Source organism: Olea europaea, chromosome 4 (genome assembly GCF_002742605.1).
Source record: "Olea europaea var. sylvestris chromosome 4, O_europaea_v1, whole genome shotgun sequence".
NCBI lineage: Eukaryota > Viridiplantae > Streptophyta > Magnoliopsida > Lamiales > Oleaceae > Olea > Olea europaea.
In genome coordinates this window covers 5,386,975-5,396,608 of record NC_036240.1, presented here as the reverse complement: position 1 = coordinate 5,396,608, position 9,634 = coordinate 5,386,975, and positions in this window count along the sequence as shown.

The following is a 9,634-nucleotide window of genomic DNA, read 5'->3' as shown; positions in this document are numbered from 1 at the left end:
GTTCAACATGATCGTACAAAACATGTTGAAGTGGATCGTCATTTTATCAAGGAAAACCTTGATAGAAAAGTTATACAATTTCCATTTGTCAGATCCGAAGATCAATTGGCTGATATACTCACAAAAGTAGTCTCAAGAGGAACATTATACAATTAGCAAGTTGGGCATGAAAGACATTCATGCTCCAACTTGAGGGGGAGTGTCAACACAAGTTGTATATCTAGCCTATCTATGTAAATTATTCTGACTGATTTCTCATATTAGGATATTTGACTAGGATATTGTAATTTATTAGGATCCTTCTATTTTTAGGACACTTACTATTTTTTTCATATAATTATCATGTTATATATCCTCCATTGGAGAAGAATACAATTATCAGAAAATACAGCTTGACAGAGATTATAAGTTGATCAAATTTAAATGGACTAACAACTTTTATATGTCATTTTATGGGATCCACCTACTTACAAACTTAAAATGCTATTCAAACAGGGGCTAAATATGGTAAATTCATCGACTAGATCAGTTGTAATTGGATATGTTGCTTTCTGTGTCGTTCTATTTTAGTTTTTATATTTTTGACACTGATCTGATGGCGTTATCTAAAAGTGTGAATCCATTGTTGTACCCGTTTGGTGCTTGAGGTCTTTGGCAGCTTATAAGGCATTCACACTACAAATTATGTTTTTAGCCGTTAACTAAATGACAAAAAGGTCTATTTTCAGCCATGTGTAGAAATTTCAGCAATGGGCTTCTAACGGCCGTCAAACGACTTGGTCAATGAGAAAATAAAAGAAAAAATGGTGGAAAACTATTCCAATACAATACCAAACTTTGCACCATTTTGGTGCTCGAATATTGCAAAGTGAATAGTATAGTCTGTTATTTGTGCTATATATTTTTTAATATAATAAATTATTATTATTATTACTATTATTATTATTTGCATTTAAAATAAATTTTAAATGTAAAAAATAATAATTAATGAATTAATTAAAATAAGATTACAAAAAATTTAAAATATAAAAAAACGATTATATAAAGTTAGCATGAAATATATTAAACAACGACATATATACATTAATCTAATTTTACTTAAAGAAAATGATAGACAAATCAAGGATAAAGATGCTCACATTGTACTTCGAAATGCATTAATCAATTATTTGTGGGAAGAACATACGAATTTCAAGAATTAAATTACAATGATATTTCGACTTCGTAATAGCATAATATTTAATTCATTTTTGTAGTATTTTTACTAATTGTACTATATATATTTTTTATATTTATTAATGAATTTAACATTTTCCTTAATTTAAGGTGATTATTTATTTAATAATTTATGTATTTGTAAAATAAATAAATAAATATTAAAAAAAAGAAGAAAATGGTTAAACACTATTCATTTGGTGTAAGTTTTGTGTAATGATTGGAGATGAATTTTAATTTGGTGCAAATTTTAGTACAGGGTTGGAATTGTCTAAGAACCTTATTTTTAGAATACGCCTACTGCAATAAAGGTCAAATTTAAAACATTATGACAGTTTAAAGAAATGAAACTTTGTAAAATATAGAATATTTGTTTTTATAGAAACCACAAAGGTTTTGCTCAAAAGTCATTAAATTTTTTTATTACGATTTTTAGTAGGCGTTATGGTATGTATTGTTAGACCATCATACATTACATTTATCATTGCAAGTTTTGTCTCTAATTATAAATTGATTTCGACATTCAAATTCGTAATTTTAAAGTCTCAACCTTTAGCATCTCTATTAATATCATGTCTCTTTATTAGTTTTTGTCACTAATGTGGTAAAAATGATCTATGAAACAATAACACTCTTATTTTTAATTAATTAAATAAAAATATAAAAATAAAAAGAAAACTATAACTCCATCTTCCCCTGTCCCATCTCTTCACCAAATTATCTCTAAGAAGGAGAAACATGGCAAATGATGACTAGGATTAAGACAGTTAAACAAAAGGGTTAGACAGTGATTAGAGGGTTAGTAATTATTTTGATATTTGATTAAGTGTCTTAAACCTTGAGGTAAAAGATAGAAATAGTGCATATAAGTTTGAAACATATATCTACCACCTAAGCCCAACTAAGATGTATACATTGTACTAAATGCTATGACTATATATTTTTTAATAATTAGACTATAAACTTTTTAAAAAATATACCTAAATTTTAATTTCATGAAAGTTTCATAACATTTACACATTATCACATTTATCTCTCAAGATTTTTTTTAATAAAAATTATTTCTGATTATGGTTTCTCTCTAAAATATTTTTTTAAGATATAGTAAAAAGATTTATTTGCTTATTGTATTGTTAAATAAGCAAAATAAATAATAATGAAAAATGTGATTAAATAGTTGATCTTCATTTTAAAGCACGTCGGATGAAAATTATGATTAAGAACTAAATTTTCTTAAAAATGAAATATTGAAAATAAGAATGTGATGAAGAAAAAAAAAAGTTAAGAATATTGTAAATGTTAATGTAAACGTGGTGTATTTATAGAAAAAGAATAGTGTGAATATAACTTCCTAATGCTATATAATACCGTAGATAAATTTTAATTTTTTCTTAACCTTGTTAAAAAGATAAATCCACATTATCAAATATGTTGAACGAGCATGATATTGAAGGCTAATTTTTTCCATTTGCTTTATTAAGTTTCCTACAATCAACCATAAAAAAAAAATAATAATAAAATAGGAGTCATGGAAAGTAGCTTCATTTATCTAATGATTTTGAAAATTTTGGCATTTCAAGAATAATTAGTATGTGAATTGCTTGAATTGTATTGAATTTTACCAAGAATAAATAAATGTTAATTATTCTATGTTATCTAATATCTACAACTTAGTTTCTTCATCTTCTCTAATATTAGATTGCATAAAAAACAGAAGGTAGTTTATCTCAAGCACACGAGCTCACTATTCTAATTAGCATAAGAAAAAGTAAAAGAGTTTAAGATATGGTAATGTATTTAGAGTGTTATGCATGATAGTGCATATAAAAATAATATTTGCTACATAATATTAAACAAAATAAATAGACGCTCGATAAAATGTTGAACCACCACAACAGATCCAACCATCACACACCTAATGCAGATAAATCAATCAATTCAAATCCAAATAAATTGAGTTACTAAGACGAAATTTATACCACCTAATGCAAGGCTAAAGTGGTTTTGGCCCCGTACGTTACTTTTCACCAAAATAGCTTAAAGGTGAAGAATCTATGTCTTGAACTCAAGACATTTTAGAGCATGTTTGGCACTTTTTAAATTTTCTCGATAGTAACACAGGTTTTCTTGAGAGTATTACATTTAATATTGTCAAGAAAAGATGCATTATATGCTTTTAAAGTACGTCGAACAGACTCTTAAACATATAAAAATTGAAATAGTGATTAGAGAGTCGTTAAATAAACATTTCCTTACATTGACTTTGGTGTCCTAATCATTTAAGTCATTGATAGAGAGATTACATATTTTAAATAATTTGTTAGTAAGCTGCCAGAAAGAAGGGAAAAAATGACACGTAAAAGTAGATTTGTCAATTACTCATGTAATGATTTTGAAAAGTTTACCATTAATCACTAATGGGGAGGGAGAGAGAAAGAAAACCTATCATGATTTGCTTTAACTGAATTGTAGAAGCTATAACAACCATTTAATCAAGAAGGGAAAAAAATTCTTTAAGACTGTTATTAGAGGGTAACCATATGTAAAGATTAACGCTTAACACAAAATACAATTGACCAACCTAAGTCTTCTATGTATATTTATGATGTTACAAATAATCATAAAGCTCTACAATTATGAAGTAAGAATGCTTCTCATGAAGTAGTCGAGTTGGTGGAGTAAGTGAGCGCGGAGGTCTCTGGTCACGAGTTCGATTCCCCCCCTACCAACACTTTTCCGATTGAGAACGTCGCATCGGACTTGTCTAGTGCGATTTACCTGACTGGTTTGATTTGCAGGTTATTGCGTCAACCCAATGGTTTACCTAGTGCGCACCCGAAGGGTAGCGGCTGCAAATTCCCCTGTCATAATAAATAAAAAAAAATAAAATTATGAAGTAAGAATAATCTTGCTAGACTTTTGCTTATGTAGAAGAAATCTGCTACAATTAATTTACAAGAAGTTAATGTATATTACGCTGTGAAGAAGAGTTGTTTTAGTTGCGTAGAATTTTACCTCTATCATGGCCCTGCACTCTACCCATCGGTGACGCCCATCTTGTACCATAATGGTTGGATTTGAGATGTGGACACAAGTTTGGTGGGTGAGTTTGTTAATTGATCAGTCGAGCAACATGCTAGATAAGAACTGTCCTTGATTTATCCCAAATGAAATGAAATCTAACTTAACATGCTTCATTATTATGGAGCGAAAGACGTGATTACAGCAAAAGTGCATGATAATTACATTATCACACTAGATAGTTGACGTAGACATATTAGGTTCTCTAAGTTATTGAAGAAGTGCTTTAATTCAAAGGACCTCACAAACAGTCGATGCAACGACCCTATATTAAGCCTCAGTGAAAGATCGAACTGCAATTCATTATTTTCTAGATAACCAAGAAATTAGGTTATGACTAAGAAATACGGTATAAGCACTACTTGAAGAGTGATCATCTACATTGCTAGCCCAATTAGAATTAGAGTATGCATGAAGGATAGGTGGTGATATCTGCGAATAAAAATTATGTAAACAATAAATTAACACATAAGGAATTTAACGTTATTGTCAATTCACTTGCACTAAATTGTGTAAAAATGTAGGGCAAACAATTCAATTCGATTAAATTATTAGCATCTTACTTCTATCAAAACGAATTGTGAACTTATAAATGAACCGATGTAACTCAATACAAAATTAAATTCTTGTCCTGAAAAATGTTCTTTTTGCCCTATTTGATTTAGATAAAAATTATATTTTTAGTAAATTTTGATAAAAATTAAAGAAGCACGTTATTAAAAAATTGTGAGCCCCATAAAATTATGATTAAATTTAAATATTGACTTTAACTTAAATTTTTATTTACTTTTATTAAGTTGTTGAAAAAAAAAATTGATAAGGAGAAACTGCATGTAGGACCCAGTTTGCACCAATCACGGTTGGCAAGCTATGCAAGGGGCAGTCACATGGCCGCTGAGGAAGGATTATTAATTGCTGCACTTTTTAGCTGTCTTTTTCTATTATGATAAATTATTTATTATGAATTCTGATATTAAAGGTGCATTATCATCAATTTAAAAAATGGTTACGTAATAATTATGTTTCCGAGAGTGATTGACGGTCTTATCGTTGACAACAACACAATTTGTCAACCTACGCCTCCGACAAAGAAAAATATTATAAGAATCCTACTACGGTGCCAAATTTTTTTGACAGAGGGGATGATTGGCTCTCACAATAGCTGGGTCCCACTTTTTTTTTGGAATTTTTTATTCACGCAAAATCCACGATATGTGAGAGGATGTCTATCATTCGGGTAAAGTAGCAAAATTCATATTACAAATTTTCAACCTATTTCCAAGCTATGGAGGCCGCATTTCTACGACAGCTAGGGATCGATAGCTAGAGATTGACACAATTCAACTAGAACATTGAATCATTGGGATGCGATCACGTGTCAACATGCAAATGGATATCGACTCATCAGTCTTGGATATAATTACTCACACGTAGTGACATTTAAAGATAATGAAAGATTGGTATTTGTCTCTTGAACCCGATACTATATTTTTGTCCATTATATTTCTCATCTTTGATTTGAGCAACTAAGTGCTCATGACCGTCACACCCTGCTAGAGTTACAGTCACATGCAATTTAACGTCATTGTCCAAGTGTGCAGTAACGTATACGTGGATGGAAGAGTAAACAAGATTTATTAACGACTGGGTCCAATCGAATTTGGAGATTGATGCTAATCACTAAATAATGTAAAAATTAGAGATTTGACTTTGAATATAATGTTTTTGAAAATATTTCATCATTGTTACTACACATTCGATTGGACTAATCCTTAAAACCAACTAAATGTTAAATGTGTACTTATGAATTCACAAATTAAACTTTAAGATCATTTTGTTAGAAGTAAAAATTGATAACAGAAGGTAGTGCAATGTGTGAAATTATTAATTTTTCTAAGTGAAATTTTAAAATTTTGAGAAAAATCACGATTATATAAAGCTAATGCAAGTATTTGACCATGGTTATACTAATTTTCAATTATATTATGAGGAAAATCATTATTAAGGTTGAGTAAAACATTAGAAAAATGATTCATTAAAACCTCGTATTAATTAAACAAACTTATTCAAGGAACTTGTTATTGTATACTTATTTTTGCTTATCTTCAACGTACAATAATTAGTAATTGTGTTACTTATGTCAACTTATTCCACAACCCCATCTCATTTTCTTTGAAAAAGAAATCAATCAAAATCATATGTAAGATTTGGAGGAGGCCTTATATGGATATTGCAAAGCGAGAAAGTTTTGCACATATACATATACTAGATTTCGTATATTACCCACTATAAATGTTAACCGATCAAATTTGAGTAAGAAAATTCTCGTTTAAGTAAAGTAAGTCATTTTACAAATAAAGCAACTCTAATTTACGGCAAGAATAAGTAACTTATTATTCAATTTTAATCAATAAAAAAAAAATACTTATTTTGTAATTTTCTTATTTAGTTATAAATAAATATATGGGTCGGGTCAAACCCCCTACCAAGTACCAACCACGTGAATGGGCAAGAAAGATGTCATTCCCTATTAAGCACAATAGCATGTTGTGAATGCTATTTACAAGTAAGTAAAAACGGAACATTGACTTATTATCCTCTCACAACCAATATTTTCTTATTTTTCTATTGCGTACACGAACGTTGTGATGTTAACGTTATAGATAATAATTGCAATAGAACTGTTTATTATGTTACTTTCGTAAGTTACAAGAGAAATATGAAAAATCAAAGCCGTGATTTGTGACAATATAGTCAAATAAAACCCTAATTATTCTTGCATTGAATGTTCTTGACATTTTCAATGTTATGGTAAGGAGGGACATGTTAAAATAAGAGAGAATAGGAATAGATAATCTATTTCTAATGACATGGCAATACGAATTTTGTACTACTTTTTAATTGCACTAAGGTCTTTAATTTTTTGTTAATTGTCAAACAATATTTCATACCTTCAATCTTCAATTAATTAGCACATCTAGTCTTCGATGATAGTTCACTTCTAAATATTATTTATCATCACACTTTTATATTTATTTTTTTCTTCACCAATAAATAAAATAATTCTTTTTACTATAAATAAAGTTAATTAATATCCGAGCTCATTATTTTATTTCAAATTTTTGACGAAAATCGTCATCAAGGACATATTCACAAGTTAATGAAATGTTAATGATTAGAATGTTATGGAAAGGAACTCTATGACATAAATATAATAATAAGAAATATTGAAAACATTTAATGCAATTACTAAGTGACTTAACAAATGAAAAAAAGGGCAGTGACGACAATATAATCACCCATTCTTCAGAATAGCTCACATGTTTGTATCATAACCATTATATCTTACATTTCAAAGGTGTTGGAATAGTTTCTCTATATAGTGATATATAAGTTTCTATCTTTGAGAAATTATTTATCGAAATAATGAGTCACCACTACACCGACATATTTGAGATTCATTAGTTTACCTACATCTATATGAATGATGGGTCTTGACTAAGAATAAAGAACCAATATTACACACGAAACCAAGAATATAAATTTCTATGACGTATCCCATTTTGACACTAAAATATGAGCAAATTTTCATGCAGAACTAAAAGCAAGGGCGGACCCAAGGGAGTCCCATAGGGTCACTTGACCCTCCAATTTTCAAGTTTTTTTATTTATTTTATTTATTTTTTGGGTCTTAGTTTTCGAGCTCACTATGGAATATCAAAAGAAGTTGAAATATTACATTATTATCTCACCTGCATTGTAGATAGAGTCGGTGACGGTCCACTTTGGTTCATCCATCGAAGAACAAAATGCGGGTGTGCGCCTGGACCTTCACCAAGTTTTTGACTTTCATAGAAAAATATCCTGTGCTGATCGGAACACCGTAAGAACAAAAGGTTTTGTCTTAGAGATGGCAATTTGAACCGTCAAAATCGAAAACCGCGGTTAACCGAACCGAATGGGGCGAAAAAAACCGAACCGATGGTGCAATGGGGCGGATATGGTTTTGATTTTAATGAACCGGTTCGTAATGGTGCGGGTATGGTATTTACGTCGCCGAACCGAAACCGAACCGATTACCCGCTAAAAAAAAAAAATTGAATTGATAATGGGCTTTACACTACTTTTCTATCCAAATCAAAACAAAATCCCTCCCCTCCTCATTACATCTACCTGACTCATTCGGTCAGTCTACTTACCATTAGCCCATAATAGTATTAGTATGACAGTATATAAATGGAAACCCTACTCTCCACAACTACAAACTCACGCACGGCTCCATTGTCTCTACGGTCCAAATCGTCGTCGCCTCCGAAAATTTGTTACATTTGTTAGTCATTCTATTACTGCTGATCATGTAAAAACAGAGTTCGATGTTTTTCTAGACGTGCCAATATTGCCAAGGATGAATAGGAATCAACTTTGAATGCTGATCTATGCTAGTAAGACTTGTAGGGAAGAATGCATCAAGTAACTTCGATGCACAACAATTAAGAATGAAGGAAAAGTTTAGTATTATTATATTTATAATATTGTTTGTTAAATTTGTATTTTACAATTGAAAATTAGGATAATGTTTGCGTTTACGTTTGGAATATTGTTTGATAATCTTTGCATTTTCGTTTGGAATATTGTGTTTTTGTTTTCATTGACTTTTTTCATAAATTATTTTATATCAATTTGACGGATGAACCTATAAAAAATAATTTATTTTCGTGGTTATTAACCGAACCGAACCATGTCGAACCGAGATAAAAACCGAACCGAACCGAACCGATTTACGTGGTTATGGTACGGTTATGGTATGGTCAAAAATTTGGTGGTGCGGTTATGGTTTTGGCCAAACCGACCCATAACCGAACCGTTGCCAACCCTATTTTGTCTTCATTTAATTTTGAACGGAGTTGCATTCGACTCCCTATCTTCAATTTAGTGCAATCAAACCATTCAACTTTAATTTATTTGCAAATTTAGTTACCTGTCTTCATTTTAACTCAATCAAGTCACTTGACTTCGGTTTGCTTGCAATTTTGTCCATTATCACGTCAATTAATATTCGGCTGCCATTGAAATTAAAAAAAAAAAAAAAAAAAAAAAAAATTGAATTTTAAACATGTATTACAAGATTTGGGGATTGATTATAAAGATCCTATGAGCCTACATTGTGATAATAAGGCTGCCATTGAAATAACACATAATTCGGTTCAACATGATCGTACAAAACATGTTGAAGTGGATCGTCATTTTATCAAGGAAAACCTTGATAGAAAAGTTATACAATTTCCATTTGTCAGATCCGAAGATCAATTGGCTGATATACTCACAAAAGTAGTCTCAA